Below are 17,434 nucleotides of genomic sequence, written 5' to 3'. Positions count from 1 at the left end.
GTGAGAGTTGAAAGTTATTGAGTTAGCAAGAAAAAGACAACATAGGAAGAAAATTATAGACAAAGGCAGGCAAAATTCTAAAATATCAAAGATTATCACATATTAGCAGCTAAGGAAGGGAGCAATAAGTGTGAAAGGGACAGCAGCATCTAAATAAGACAAGAAATGCAGGTAAGGACCTAAGTATTGAGGACTTTACAGGACATGAAAATGATTTAGGATATTATTCTAAAAGCAATGGAAATTCACTGAACTTAAGTAGATGAGTGGCAGGACTGCTTTGAATATTTTAAAAGTTTCTGTGGTTTCTGAGTATGTATAGTATTAGAGGAATTCAAAATTCATGTATAAAACCAATTAATAGGGATATTTTAGAAGAGGCTTGCTATGGTTTGAACGCATAGTGACCCCAAAACCTCATGTGTGAGACAATGCAAAAATTTCCAGAGGCAAAATGATTAGATTATGGGAGTTGCAATATAATCAGTGGATTCATTCATTGATATGGATTAACTTTATATAATTATAGACATGTAATTATAGACATGTAGGGTATGGCTGGAGGAAGTAGGTCACTGGGGGTGTGCCTTTGGGGGTTGCATTTTATTTGAGGTGAGTGCAACTCTTTCTGCTTTCTTCTTGCAGTGTCCTGGGCTATTTTTCTCCACTATGCACTTCCATTATGATGTTCTGCTTCACCTTGGGCACAGAGCTATGGAGTTAGTCATTTATGGACTGAGACCTCTATAACTATAACCCCAAATAGTTTTTTTCTTCCTCTAAGCATTCTTGTCAGGTCTATTGGTCACTGTGACTAGAAACAAGGGTTGATGTTGGTTTGAACTGGTAGGTTCAGGTTGGGTGAGAGAGAAGTTGATAGATTTCAAGAGATATTATAGAATGATTAATACCAAGTAACTCAAATGCTTTTGGATGAAAATAGGAATTACTTCCAGATGTAAAGTATGTAGCTCCAAAATTGAGATTCATTCTCTGATAATCATCATAATATTTATAGAAAAAAAGATAGAGTGCCTGAAATAAGGTATATCTCAGATGAATGAGGTATGTCAGCCATCACTTAGGGGTCCTAGGTGGTGATATTATGTCTAGCATTGTTTTCACACTGACTTCTCAGCATATATAAGAATATATATATATATATATATTTATATATTTTACCATTTGTTCATTATTAGTCCAATAGGTGTTAACTTCTTCCTTTATACCATCTCTTTGAATGCTATTCTGATTTTTCCAATTCAAGTAATGATAACTATTTTAATACTTTCTAGTATCTGAATGACCCAAATTTACTAGATAATCACCCTTCCTTTTTTTAAAAATAAGGAATAACAGGTAAAATATTACATGCATTAAAAAAAATACATATGGGATATCAGCATAGACCTTACTCTAATGTTCACATATAGCAATACAGTAGGATAGGAATGTAGGTTTGTATAAAAGTTTGGCATTTTCTTTTATCACAATGGTAGCATTCCAAATCCATTTAAATAGAGGCGGTTCAGTAGGAATTGAAATTACATGTTAAATAATTTAGAAAAAGCTAAAGGCATAACTGAAATGGAATAAGGGGTTGCAACTTAAAATTGCACAAATTAAAAGCTGCCACTTTTAGTTAATTATTTAATCTCATTAATGTCTGGTAGTTAAATCAATTTTCATTTTTCAAAATATTCATTTTTTCTAAGTTTTTAAACTAACAACAAAGAAATGATTGGCAGTTTATTCATGACTAATAAAATGTTTTCTTCATAATTTAGTTTCCAACATCCCAAACTAATTGCATCATTCAGATTAAGCACTATAGAATTGGCTCTATTTAAAATCCCATTGGGTTAAATGCTTCACTATTAGAGTCCCACTACCAGTTCAGGTACAGTAGGGAGGTTTTTATGTCATTTCTCACTTGGTATTTGCTAAGTGTTCTGGACTGTTTTTAAAATTTTACTTCAACCCCAAATGTGAAATACCCATATAGGGTATGCATCAAGCAATAGAGAATTCCTGGGAGCAAGTCAAGAAGAGAAACCCACTGGTTGGTTTGCACAGTTTTGATTTCACTTACTTCACCAGCTCTCACAGACTCCTTTATTCACTCAAACATTCCTTTGACAAACTCTGATTAAGCATACCAAACGGGTTTCAACAGGGACAAATACACAGAAGTTGCCTACCAGGAAAAAGAACATTTTGTAGACATTGGATGCTTGTGAGATGCAAACAGCATTGCCCTCAACTTGAAGACTCAGAAAGGACTTTACAGAGCGTAGAACTTGATTTTTGAAGCATGACTTTGAGACAGTTAATTGCACAAGAGAGCAGAAATCTACATCATGCACAACCATAAAAATGAAAAGATGTATACCATTTGTGAACAGTGAATCAAAATGCAGTCTGTAAAAATTAAAAAAAAAGAAAAAAAAAAAGAAAAGAAAAGTGCAGAAGTGAGTGAATTTGACATATTGAGGGAATGCAATCAGTTCTGAGTGGTCCATCTACAGCATGATGTCATGGTGGATAGAAAGGAATGACAGGAGGGCTGCCACTTCAGTATGGGACTTTGCTTGTTCTCCATGGTATCCAGGGGTGCTAAAGGACAGTAAGTAAAAACCACAGCAAATCCTGGAACCAAACAAGAAAAATAAACTTATAATTAGAAGGGAAGCACTCAGCAACCACTGTTTAACCATAGAAGGTGCATCAAGGAATCTGATGTTGAGATGGCAGTAGCTGAAAGAGTTTATGATCCAGAGTGTATGCGCATGGTAAAAATTCCTGATTGGTTTTATTTTCTAAAAGAATGCAATTTTAGAGCACTCTTCAAATTTTTATCTTGTGGTCAGTGTGAACTGAATTGTAAATGGCAATGTTTTCGTTTGGATCGACTAAGAATGTAAAACTAGGTCTTTCTATAGAAGAGGGATAATTACTTTATGCCTTGAGTCTATTTGCTGCCTTTATGATGTCCTCACTCTTTTATTTACCTTATTGATTTTTTTACAGTGCCATTGTGTTTTCTTTTGTATATTATTTTGCATGTATGTTAATAAAATAATAATAATAATAACTAGCATTTCTTGTATACTTAAAATTTGCCAGGTATTGTGCTAGATACTCTTTTTCTTTTCCTCTCCCAGAACAAACCTATGCAGTAGGCACTATTGTTATCCCCTTATTACAGATGTAGAAACCGAGGTAACAGAGATCACTTATTTTTCCCACAAATGGCTACACAGCTAGGAAGTTGTAGAGCTCTGCTTCAGGTTCAAAGCACATACTTAACATTTTGCTACTCACATAATTTTCTCTTTCATCTTAAGAATTGAAATGAGATATAATTAAAAGGTGCTAAACATGCAGAGAGGAATCAGAAGCAGGGATTAGTTGGCCTGCATGATTTATTCCATTGTGCTAAAGTATACTTTTTGAGTCAGAGATTTAAAAAAAATATTTATTGTATTTTCTTTCAATATTTTTCCTTCTTCCAATTTTAATTCATTTGAAACATATTTGATTGGAAATATTCCTGATATTGTCAACATTTCCAAGAAGTTATAGAATAACTTTATTTTTTTAAGGATTTATGCACTCAAATTTATCAGATAAATTTTTAAATATATATTAAAGCATTTTGGAGAACTGTAGTCCTCAATTAAACTTCTTTACTATTCTTATATCTTTTAGTTCTTGTTTATATTATGTACTAATATCTCATTCAAATTTTTATGTATCTGCTTTAATCAGAAATGATAAAAATCAGTAGATACTCATGGCATTGGTCATATTTTTCCTGATTTTAATGGTGATTATTTCAATGGTTCTTTTTAAATTATAATAATTGCTCCTACAACAATCATTGCAAGGTCAACATAATGCCAGGTAAATTAATTGTCTTTGTCTAAGGTAATGGAGTTGGTAAGTACCATCACTGGGGTTAGGCCCACACCTGCCTGGCTCCAAAGTCCTTTAGGGTAAATATTATTCTATAACCTATCCATAAGTTTTCAGTACTACTTCAGCTTTGAGTCTCTTTCAGTGTTTTTGTGATTTTTCTTAGTAGGTTCCAGGTGGTTTGACATTTTGTCACTCATACATTTTCAAGGTTGTGTGATGATAATGGGCTTATTTCTACAATGCCATTTATATTTTACTTGTCATGCTTTCTACAATGCCTGTTTCACTATGGACTCTGTCAGATTTGTTGAACACTTGGCTAAATGTGAAGGAGAGCTCCTACAGGATCCCACCTTCTTTCCTACCTTTTAATTTCAACAGGTGCAGATTAGATCGTTGCTATACACAAAGTTGTGTCCACTGGTTCTCTGTTTTAGTTTCTATTAAACCCATGCTATAACTTCCCAAAACTTCTCACAAATTACTTTTAGTTGTATTTACATTTGTACAAAATTATTGAGAAAATATGTTCAGGTGTGCCACTCATGAGAATGTCTATAAGGTAGTGTTGACTCCTGAGAATAGAAATCACCCTAAGAAATGTTTTGAAAACTTCTTAACAGTCCTGTTTTACAATATTACTGTTATTAATTTTATTATTCTGTAAGTATTCTTATACAAATACAAAACAAAGAGATCATATCAAGTTACATTTAGGAATTCTTGATTTTTTTTTTTTTTTGCCTAAACCTGAATGATTTCTGAACTCTGTTCTGGATGTCTTCGAGCATTGATGTAAAGATGTTTTCACTGTGCATAATCTGCCTCAGCTTCCATAACCTTATTGTTATCTGGTTTGTCTTCTACCTGTCAAAGTGTTTTTTACATTTTATTTTTATTATCTATTTCCCTCACTGTTCAGTACTTCTTTCTTTTATCTATAGAAAACAGACTACTTACAATTTTATGGGGCAAACATTTTGTGTCTGACATTCTGTGTCTGTGAGCTAAATTGGATTGTTTTCACTATATCATTTAATAATCAAAATAACCCTGGAATTTTATTATTTTGAGTAATTGATTTTGAAAATAAATGGTGAGAGAGTGAAATGCCTGATTATGTAAATAGGTGTCTGATCCAGGATTTGCACTCAGATCTAGCCTGGTTTCAAAGCATTAGGGTTTAACCCATTATAGACTAAGCAACTTTCCAATATTCTACCACTTTCAGGACTAAGTTTCTTAATTGAATCAATATTCAGTTCTTCATTACATTTAGTTACATTGGAGAACAAAATAGGGTCCATTAAGAATCTATTTATATAACACATCTTAAGTAACTCTTTCTCCTAAGGAAAAAGTTAGTGAAAATCCATATTTGATTTCAGAAGAATATAAATATGAAAAAAATTTATCATTAAAATGGTTCTATAATTTATCTTCTATGAATGAAGGAGGCTTAAAGGTCAATGAGTTACTCCTCTACTTTGGGAGATACTGGAACAGGAATTCTGAAGCACTTCTGGGAACTGGTAATAACGACTGGAGTCACTTTGTCAATGATGTGGTTATGGTGTTTGTGGAGCATGTGGACTATTAGACGGTCAGTCTCAGTTCATTCTCTGTACCACTGGGCAGGAGGGCACTGTCAGTTATCAGCTCAGGACAGCACTATTATTGTCCTTAGGTCATCCAGCACTGCTGCCTTGGGCACCAGCTTTCCTGAAACAGACACTTGCATCTCCTTTGTTGGCATTGCAATTGTTGCCTCCTTTGACCATTCGTCTAAGTGTCCTCTTGTCTGTCTTGAACTTCTCCCCTTTCATTCCATTTATTTTATTACTTTTATGTCTAATCTTACCTGGATAGAAAACTCAAGAGAAAAATGTCACTCTCAATTTTTAAAAACTTTCAAATCAAATCAATGCCCAAAATCAATGTCAAAACCAGAATGTCAGCCCTATCAATTAAGCTCAAACTTTCTAAGATAAAGCACACTGTCCCTGTGAGACAAAGGTCTCCTCTACTGTTCAGTAAATATTAGCTCAGTTTCAAGTAATGCAGAGAAGGCTCCCTATTGGTGGCGCTTCCTTTGAATTGTCCTTTTGATTTAGGCTCAAGTATTAGCACTGTCCCCATGAAAATTAGAGTTAATAAATATATCCTATCCATGATATATCCCAAATGTTCTATTGCATTTATTTTTCTTTACTTAAAAGTGTGTTCTCTTTTCTGTCAATTCAATCTGAACTAGCACTATATGTTTTAAAATATTCACATAATGTAAAATTGAAATACAGCTAACTATCCATGCTTAATCCTCCAAGAATCACCATATTCCTCTATTTACTTATGTATTCAAAAATTCTAATGCTTTCTTTACCATATTATATTACCCACTTTTGAGGTGAAGGTGAGACTTTTGAAACCTGAAGGTAATTCACAGTAGGACACTGATGACTAACTTTTTAAATCTATTTTTTTGTGTGTGTGTTTATTAACTCTTGAACAAATAAGTTATTCAGGTAGACCTAAGAATTGCTATCTCCAGGCCTTTAATATTACTATTTTCTCATTTTCAGACCATTTTAAACCCATAATTCAGGATTCAGTTTAAGGTCATCTTCTCTATAAAGACTTTCTCTGCCCTCCTATAACTATTTTCATGTCTTACATTAATTATTTTTTATTCCTAAAGTAACCTGGATTGTGTGTAAACTTCTCTGTATTTCCTACAACACTTAGGTATAAGTTGCTCATTGTAGATTTTCATTTATATTTATTGGTTTATTTACAAGTTAATTAAACAGAAATTGCATATGTATTATTTCTTGACCTTTAGAAGTTTGCAGTACAATTATATTATTGCATTATTTTTTGATGGAGGATTCAAGGGGTTTGCAAGTATTCTTAAATAATGGTCCATGAGAATAAGTCATCGATAGAGCTTGAAAACTTTTCCCCATAAATGAGGGGATTGTTCTATAGTGCCCACTAGAGTGCTTACTTTTACTTTTGGTATTTATTTATTTCTTTTATGTGGTGCTGAGACTTGAACCCAGTGCCTCACATGTGCTAGGCAAGTGCTCTGCCACTTAATTACAACCCCAGCTCCCCGCCTTTGGTGTTTAAGAATGCAAAAGATAAATATGTTAACCTGAGGAAGATGGGGCTTTCATTTAAAGTCTTAGGGAACTTAAAAATGAATAGAGTAAAAGGAAGGGATTCCAGGTTATGAGGTCACCCCAATAAATACATGAGAAGAAAATCACAAATAGTCAATTTTTTCGAGTCTCATATAGAAGATATCCTGGTATTGATGTGGGCTTCTTGAATTGGTATGATAGGATGAAACCTGAGAAGGAAGGTTGGGACAAATCCATATATACTTCCATCAGAGTCATGCAAAGGAGAGCTAAATAAGGTATAAACCAGAGAAGGTCACAGAGATGTTCCCACTTTGGGGAAAAAAATATGTATATATACATATATATGTTATATACATTTATAATACTGCATAGCTCTCTGTATTGCAAACCTGGTACATATGTTATATAAATATATATATATATATTTGTCTGAAATAATCAATTGAAACAATCAACTTTCTTAACTTTTTCTCTACTGAAATTAACCAACTTAAAAAAAAAAAGACTTATAAATTATTTGAGAAAGTATACAATGTATTAGAGTTCCCTAGAATTTACTTGGAGAAAGCTCTGAACATGACTTCAGCTAAAAAAGAAAAATTTCAAATTTTTTCTAAATGCTTGTTATATTACCTGTGTCAGCAACAGAACTGGAGAAAATTGCTGCAGAAAAAGGGTAAGACCCCAGTGGTACAGAGAATGAACTGAGACTGACCGTCTAATAGTTCACACAAGCCGTATCACCTATGCCAGGAGGAACTTGTACTGGTAAGAAGAATATTATTGAAAGCTGACATAATCATTACATCCATTTCTATGAAAAATGAAATGCTTAGATGTGGTGCCCATCAGGAATGGCAAAAACTGAAGCATAAGGTTTGCTTCCTGAAGCTGTTTATTGGACTGGATATAAATAAAAGCATTAAACAGCTGACGGGTTTTATTGGAGTCATATCTTAAATAGTGATATTAATCAACAGAAATAAAGCTTGCTCACAATTTTACTTCTGTAGAAAGAAATAGGAAATTTATAATTTCATGTAAACTAATATTTGCTGATTATTAAGCAAATATTCCCTTGCCCATGTAACGCATGGGAAATGTTAGTGCTTCTTTGGTTTCTCCAAGTAAGAAAATAGTTAAAAGAAAATTCTTTTTGAACAAAGAAAATGGAATTGAGAATTTAGATTATTTGCTTAAGCATATCCTTCTTAGATCCACCTGCTTTCCCTGAGTGGTTGTTCCCGGCATCCAAGCACAGTTAATCTGTTTAGTGGACGTGGCTATTTTTGCAGTTTCTTAAGAGTTCTGTTGGTTGCCAGATCATTAATGGGCTATGAATTATGCAATAAACTTCTTATGCACCAATAAAAATGAAGCTAGCAGTGAAGACTGGACTGAGAATAGATGTAATGCAATAATAAAAGCCATAAACACATTTTTTCATTTGAAAGTCCTATTAAGAATTACAAATAATTCATGTTCAGATGGTTTTGTATGGCAGAGATGCTGCAATGAAAAGTTTGCAGGAATTTTTTAAAATTGAAGGAGAAAAAGAAAAAGATCATCAGATTTGTAACAGAGGCTATGATGAGGAGGCAGGGAGCTAATTGTCTTTATTTTTTTCTTCCTAATAAAGTCTTAGACTAGTAAACATTTCCTTGATAATCACAAGATTACAAGCCCATATAGAATTTACCAGGCCGTTATATTTCTTAAAAAAAGAAAAAAGATCACTTGCTGATTCTTAAAGCACTTTCATGTAATGTCATTTTAAATTCATGTTAAAGATCTAAAAATGTATTTTTTGGTTGAAGCTACTCTTATTGATAATATAGTTCTTTCTGCATTTGAGAGTAAAGGAATGAGAGACAAAAAACATTTCTTTGTAAGCAAAATACCAATTAGAAATGCTTTAGGCTGTTTTTGTCATTTAATTTGAGTAAGTATGCTATTATGTGAAATTTGGCCATTTTACTTTTGAATTTCTATGTAGTAGTCTTAAAAATCACTTAAAGTAAATATGTGTAGAGCTTAAAAGCATTTTAAGAGATAAGAGAGGGACATGGCCAGTGTACTCTAGTTCTTTGACTACTAATCAAGCTTAGAACACATTACTCTGTCTGGGTAGAACTGTGGACAGCTGGAAGGCCAGGTTGAATCTTAACCCCCAGCACCTCACAGTGTGGCTTTACTTGGAAACAGCATCACAAAGATGCAATTAGTCCAGATGAGGTGATTAGGATGGGTCTAATCCAAAGGGAATGGTGCTCTTGTAAAAAAGGGGGAATTTTGATACAAAATACTGTTAGGGAAATGTAACAATCAAAAATCTCCCAGCTAGAAAATCTCTTCACAAAGGCAGTAGAGAAAGGAAACTGTCTTATCACCGTATAAGCAAGCATTAAATCAGAATATGATGTGCATCACAGGCAATCTGCTTAAATATTTCAAAGATAGAAAGAAATCTCACATTTTTATGTGGCCAACAGATATAACCCATTACATATATGTCTTCAATGTAAATAATAATAACCAGTACTCAACTCAGAGGACTTAACAGTACCTTTTGTCACACAAAATTCATTGTTTACCTGGTAGCTGCAATAATCAACTGTATTAGCTGAATGGATTATCTGGAGGAGAAAACAAATTTCCCATATTTTTATGATGGAGTTAGTTTGTGACTTGGAGCAAAGTGTTCACTAAATTAAGGCTCCTCCCTTCCCAGAGAAACTGGAAGATAGGAGTTCTAATTCCCTTGATGTATGCATTTTAAAGAGATGGTACCCAGGTTCTAGAAAAAACATTCTTCAGAGCTGACAAAATGTCTGTTTTTGGAAAGTATGCACATTTTACTAAAAAAAAAAAGGGTGTGGAGAGGAAAACTCTTTCCTTATTTCAATATATGTTATCAGAGTCATAGGCCAGAGACCTGAATCTGGGAGTTGGGACTAGTCAGGTCTGGTCACTTTCCCTCAAAATCAAACAAAAGGTAATGGTGAAAGCAGGCAGTAACTACAATCAATATGGTTGTATTTTCAAGAGAAGTGAGGTCTAATGTTCAGACCTCTCTGCATTGGACACAAGCTTCATTTTAAATAGAGGAAGAAGAATTGGAGTAGGGGGAGGTATGCATAATTAAACAGTCTTGTTCCATCATTATCTTAGTTCAGGTCACACAGAGTCTTATTAATGTCAAGGAAATTTTCCCTGCTCAAGGGGCAATCTGAGCAGGATGTTAGTCTGTTAGACCTGTCATTCTGGAAGGGGCAGTGCAATTTGGTTCTAATGGAATGACCACTTCTGATTGAGGGGGTGGGCAGTCTCATCATGGGCCATCTGCCTGGAAAGTTCAACTGTTCTTGGAAGGTCTAGGGTAATGACTGGAGACTCCCAGGAATTCCTCCAAAGTGTCTATAACTGGGTCTTACAAAAGTTGATGTTAAATGTGCCTGGAAATCTTGAAAATACCTTAGTTATTTTTATCTTTTTGTCCTCTTGTCTTAAATAGGAAAAAGATATATTAGGTAAATGGAGGACTAACAAACTTTGTATTAGCATGTCTACATGCAGAGCTGAGCAGGAATTTGATCTGAAGTTTAAGGTTGGAAAGGAGACAGACACAAAATGAAGGCACAGATGCCAAGCATCATCCACTTTTAGGTACCCACGGGGCATCTGCAGGCAAGTGAAGAGTCAGTGCTTTTAAGAGAAAGCAGTCTCTGATTCTCTGATAGAAAACGAGGGATTAAACTTCTCATTGTTAATTTGTTTGTTCTTACAACACTCTCAGAAGATGTGAAGATAAATGAAAGCTTGATAACGATGATGCAGCAAGATCCAGAATCATCGGATTATCAGCGAACCCCTGGAAGCTAGAAAAGGCATAGAACAGACTCTGCCTGAGTGTTCAGAAGGAAGGAACTCTGTCTGCCTACGCCTTAATTTTGAAGATCTAACATCTAGAAAGGCAAGACAGCCAAATTATACTGCTCCATCCATTCAGTTTTAGGTACTTTGTTATGACAGCCCTAGCAAACTAATATATTCTTTATGTTTCAGTATCCTCTTCAGGTAGATGGGAATTGGGAAGGCGTATGAACTGTAAAACAAGTACATCTAGTAAAACAAGTACATCTAGTTCAGAGAGTTAAGAAGAGCAGATAAGTTGAAGTACATAAAGTATTTAACAAAGTGACTAAGGCATAGGATTCAATACCTCTTACCTATTGCAGTTTCTAAGCTCCCATGTAGATGCTGAAGTCCCGTATAAAAATAATGTTATTCTTACATGTAACCTAAGTGCATTTTCCCATATACTTCATCTCTAGTTTACTTATAATAATTTATACAATGTAAATAACTGTTATACTGTAGTATTGAAGGAATATGACAAAGAAAAAGTCTGTGTGTGCATGTTCAGTACAGACACAAATTTTTTTTCCAAATACTTTCAATCCCAAATTGGTTAAATCTGTGGAAGCAGAACCTACAGATATAGAGGGCCAACTATAATACCATTTTTATCCCCTTTAGCAAATTACATGGCATTTTTGGTTGTAAAATAAAGAGGTTAGACAAAATATTTTAGTAATCTTTATGTCTCTAAAATTTAATTATTTTCATTGCTCCTATCTTAAAGTTATATGCTGTCTTTTTTCACCTCACTACAAATTAATCAATAATAGTATCTTGAATATTTTATTCAATTGAACAAGGATTCTTTGAGTATTTCCTATGGAAAAGACATGTGAAAAGTGTTTAGGAATGATATTGGATATATAAAGTGATACAGAGGAAACACCAAAGAAGGAGAAATCTAATCTGAAGATAAGAGAGATAAGTGCAGACTTCACAGACTAGATGATGAATAGTGTGGAATTTGGAGATTTACTTTACCACCTAGGAAAGGATGAGGAAGCCCACTCTAGGTCTAAGGGGCAGCAAAGATTATAGTAACTAACAATATAGAATAGTGCTTAGTGCTGACAATGCTTTTGAAGACTAAAATGGCAAGGAGTAAATATGGATAAAAGGGAAGACATGATCCAGATTTTGTCAGAACAAGTGAAGAATGCCAAGTTAGAAGTGGAAGCTTTGAAAAAGAACTGAAAATGAACTGCATGATGTATTTTGAATACTAATAATACCTAACATGTAACAAGAATTTACTATGTGTCTAGCTCTGCTCTCAGAACTTTGTACATTAACAAATGTAATACTGATGGCAATACTGTTAGTACGTATTATTTTATCTTCATTTTAGAAGGAGAGAAACTCAGGCACTGAGAACTTAGATTAATGATCATACGAATTAGTAACAGGGCAAAAAGTTGAGAATTATGTAGTATTGGTAACATAAAGAAAAAATGTGTTCACGTCCATTATGCTGTCCCAAGGGTTTCAGGTGTCACATACAGACTAGATGGAAGAGGGCAGATCAGAACAGGTAGAAATGCTTCTATATGCATCCCATCTGGTTTTCATGGTGCAGTACAAATGTCACATTTTTTATAAAGTTTTTCTCAGTACCCACATCAAAAGTCATCTCCCGTTATAAATTCGGTTAATATTTCTGTGTGTGTGTGTATACTTGTAAATCATGTATGATTTTATAACATTTTTTAAACTTGTACCATGGCGTCCTTAGTTACTTATCTTCTCTACATGAATTAGCACTTCAACACTAAGATTTATCTGTGAATAATATTTTGAAATAAGAGGGGCTAACTAAGTACCTGATGAATGATCATAGGGAAAGGAAAAGAAAACAAAAGAGGATGACAGCAATATAGTTTTTGGGCACCAGCTCATAACCCAAACTGAGGCGTCTCAGATACTTTCTGAATAAGTAAAAAATCTTGAAAATAAACTGGTTTTCACAAGTGAGTCTCTAAGGACTTGGAAACTGGTAGCATCAGGTTTGAGAATTAATGATTGGTAACAATGCACAGAAATAATGAGGCAGAAAAGTCAGTAATTTAGATCTGAAATCACGATGGAGTGGATAAGAGTGAGAATACTGAAACCACAAGGACAAGAAAGTATCTAAGGTACATTATATAAAGAAGCAAAAGAGACTGGGGAGGTGACTTCATAGAGTAGCAGGAATTAGACACAATGGATTGAATGAAATTTACCAACAGGATCTTTAAAGATTTTGAAACCAAGCATCCATTGATGTTTTATTAGATTACTGTGAATTTGGCAATCAGTGGGAGGGCCTGGGACAGCTATCCCTGCAGCCTATCCAAGTATAATATGTCAGGAACTGCACATAGGCAAACTAAAGTGAACAAGACCAAGGAAATAAAGTAATAATAATTTGGTTCTTGAGATTTGCAGAACCTAAAAGCATCTCATAACTAGGTGTTTCAGGTCAGATGTGCATCATTTGACCCACTTGTTGTGAGAAGTCTAGTCTGGGACTAGAAACTAGACTAGGACTAATCTAGGAACATGCATGAACCTACCTATTTAAATCACTTCTAAATCAACTTTCCAGCAAGATGGACAAGGGTCTTCCATCTGGTCATTGAACTGGCTTTTTGAATAAAGTCTTCTGCCTTATTTCAATACCTTGCTTCTCAACTTAATATTCTGTCCTGTGGAGAGCAGTTGAACTTGGGTCCATAGCAATTTGTTTGTTTATGTATTCAAGGAATGCTAAGGGAGAATCTGATGCTTAGCTGGTACAGTTCCATCTTGTTTTATTACACTTCATATTGTGTTTTCAACAAGTTGAAGGTTTGCGGTAATCCTTCAACAAATGAACAAGTAGGCTGTCATCATTTTTCTCAAAGCATGTGTCACTTGGTGCCTGTGTCACATTTTGGTAATTTTCACAATATTTCATTTTTATTTTGCATTTTTATTATTGTATCTGTTATGTAACCAGTGATCCTTAACATTACTATTGTAATTATTTGGTGGCACCATGAATCACACATATATAAATGTGGAACATAATTGGTAAATGTGTTCTGACTCCTAAGTAGTCATTCTCTCCCATCTCCCTCTACTCATGCTTCCCTTTCTCTCCCTATTCTTGCAGACCTAACAATATTGAAATTAGGCCAACTAATGATTCTTCACTGGCCTCTAAGCGTTCAAATGAAAGAAGAAGCATTTAAATCGAAAGCTAGAATTGATTAAGCTTAGTGAAGAAGGCATGTTGAAAGTCAAGACAGGCTGAATGATAGGCCTTTGTGTCCACCATGAGCCAAATTGTGAATGCAAAGGAAAAGTTACTGAAGAAAATTAAAAATGCTTTACCTGTGAAAACACAAACTAGAGGAAGGTAAAGCAGTTCTATTGCTGATGTGGAGAAAGTTTTAACAGTCTGTGTAGATCAAACCAGTCACCACATGTAGCTTAGGGAAGCTAAAGCCTAATCCAGAACAAGGCTCTAACTCTCCTAAAATTCTATAAAGACTGAGCAAGCAAGGTGAAGGAGCTGTAGAAGAAAAGTTTGATGCTAACAGAAGTTGGTTCATAAATTTTAAGGAAATAAGTCATATCCATCACATAAAAATAAAATTAAATCAGCAAAAGCTGATGTGGAAACCTCGGCAAGTTATCCAGAAGTTCTAGCTAAGATAATCGATGAAAGTGGCTAGTCTCAAAAAATTTCCACTGTAGATGAAACAGCCATAGCTTGGAAGAAGACGCTATGTAGGACTTTGATAGTTAGAGATAAGTCAGTGCCTGGCTTCAGGGTTTTAAAGGACAGGCAGACTCTCTTGTTAGAAGCTAATTAAGCTGGTGACTTTAAGTTGCAGCCACTTACAATTTAGAAAATTCTAAGGCCCTTAAGAATTACATCAAGTCTACTCTGCCTGTGCTCTGCAAATAGAGTGACACAGCTTGAATGACAACATATCTGTTTACAATGTGGTTTACTGAATATTTTACTTCCATTGTTAGAACCACTGCTTAGAAGAAAAGAGAAATATTATAGCTCACAGACAATGCACTCGGTCACTCAAGATATCAGATGGAGATGGATGAGATTCATGCTGTTCACATTCCTGCTATCACAAATCTGCATCTTATAAGTCAAGGAGTAATTTCTAAGTTTTAGTCTTATTATTTAAGAATTACATTTCCTAAGACTATAGCTGCCAAATATAATGATTTATTTGATAAATCTTGGCTTAGAAAATTGAAAACATGTTAGAAAACATTCATATTCTTCTTATTTTTTTATACTAGGGATTAAAGCCAGGGGTACTTTACCACTGAGTTACATTCCAGTTCTTTTTATTTTTTATTTTGAGTCAGGATCTTTCTATGCTGTTGTGGACTTTGCTAAATTGCTGAGGCTGGTCTTGAACTTTTAATCTTCCTGCTTCACCCTCCTGAGTAGCTAGAACTATAGATTTGCACCACTGCACTGGGAAAATATCCACTGAATAGTTATGAACATTTGCTGTTAAGAATATTTGTGATTCATCAGAGAAGGAAAACGTACCAACATAAATAGAAGTTTGGAAGAAATTAATTCGAATCCTCAAAGATAACTTTGAGAGGTTTAAACCTTTAGTGGAGGAAGTAACTTCAGATATGGTGGAAATATCAAGAGAACTAGAAGTGGAGCCTGAAGATATAGCTGAATTGCTGAAATCTCACAATAAATGAATTTCAGAAATCCATTTATCAGGAATGGATGAGGAGTTGCCTCCTATGGATGAGCACAAAAGGTAGTTTCTTGAAATGGAATCTATTCCTAGTGAAGATACTATAAACATTACTGAAATGGCAGCAGAATATTTGGAGTATTACCTAAACTTAGTTGATAAACCCCAGCAGTGGGGTTTGAGAGGCTAGGTTCCAGATTTGAAGGGATTCTATTATGAGTAAAATACTACCAAAGAACATTACATGCTAGAGAAGATTTTCATGAAATGAAAAGTAAGTCAATGAGTGTGATGGCTTAAGATGAGGTATCCCCCAAAATCTCCTGTGTGAGTGAAAGAAAGTTTAGAGATGAAACACTTGGGTTAACCAGCACATTAGTCCACTGACATGGATTGTCTGGGCAGTAACTGTAGGTAGGTAGAGTGTGGCTGGAAGAAGTAGGTCACTAGGGGGAGGGCTTTGGGGTTTTTATTTTGTCCCTGGTGAGCAGACCTCTTTTCACCTTTTACTTGTCAGAACTGCTTTCCACCACCACCATACCATTCCACTGTGATATTATGCCTCATCTTGGACCCAGAGAAATGAAATAGGCCTTCTGTTGACTGAGATGTCTGAAACCATAAACTCCATATAAACTTTTTCCTCCTCTAATTGTTCCTGACAGGTGAATGAATTGAAAAACAATGAGGCAAACTATATTGTTGTCTTCTAAAAAATTGCCACAGGTACCCAAACCTCCACAACTATCACTCCAATCAATTGATATCCACATCATTGGAAGACCCTCCACTAGCACAAAGACTATATGGCTCACTGAAGGATCAGATGATCATTATCATTTTTAGCAATACAGAATCCTTGAAGTATGTGCACTGTCTCTTTTATACATAGTGTGAATGCACATTTAATATACTTCAGTAGACTACAACTATAATTGTATAAGCACAATAAAACCAAAATTTAAAAAAAGCATGATCCAATTCATTGCAATATTTGTTCGAATGTGGTTATCTGGAATAAGTCCTGCAATGCCTTGAGGGTATGTCTGCACTTATATTTCCTCTACTTTGTTATGCATTCTTATTCTTACCAAAAACTTTCTTCCCTCTTTGTGTAATTTAGACACATATTCTAAACAGTCACAAGAGGCTTCTAGCTAAACTAAGATGAGAGGATGAGGAGGAAGCCCTTACTGTCCTATCATAGAAACTCAAATGTCTTCTTTTGCTGGATACCATATGGTGACATTTCCTTAGCACATCTTCTACGACCACCTGTTTAACTCCATCCCGAGTCGTCAGCGTCCCGCACAGAAGCTGTGGAGAATCCTTGCCCTCACTTCTTGGCACACTGTCTTCTGCACGTTCACATGGTCTTCTTTCATGTATTAGTTCCAGTCATCTGGTTATTCTATTGTGCAAATCCCACACTGTAAGAAATAAAATCTGCATGTGAGGTGACACTGACGAAATTTGCACCATGTCAAGAAACAGTTCAATATTTCTCTGTAATGTGTTCTGCTTCCTGTTTTATAATTCAATTTATAATGATATGAACTAGAGTCTTTGAGGAAATCCATTGAGAGTCTCTTTTATGATTAAGTGGAAGATTTTGTCAGATATGCATTCTCTGTAGGCAAATAAAGCACATCCTTTAACTAGGGGTTTTAGTCTGTATCTCTTACTTAACTATAATGAAAAAATTTCCTGTTATTCACATAT

The sequence above is a fragment of the Sciurus carolinensis genome, chromosome 10 (assembly GCF_902686445.1).
Source record: "Sciurus carolinensis chromosome 10, mSciCar1.2, whole genome shotgun sequence".
Classification (NCBI taxonomy): Eukaryota; Metazoa; Chordata; class Mammalia; order Rodentia; family Sciuridae; genus Sciurus; species Sciurus carolinensis.
This window is presented reverse-complemented; position numbering follows the sequence as displayed.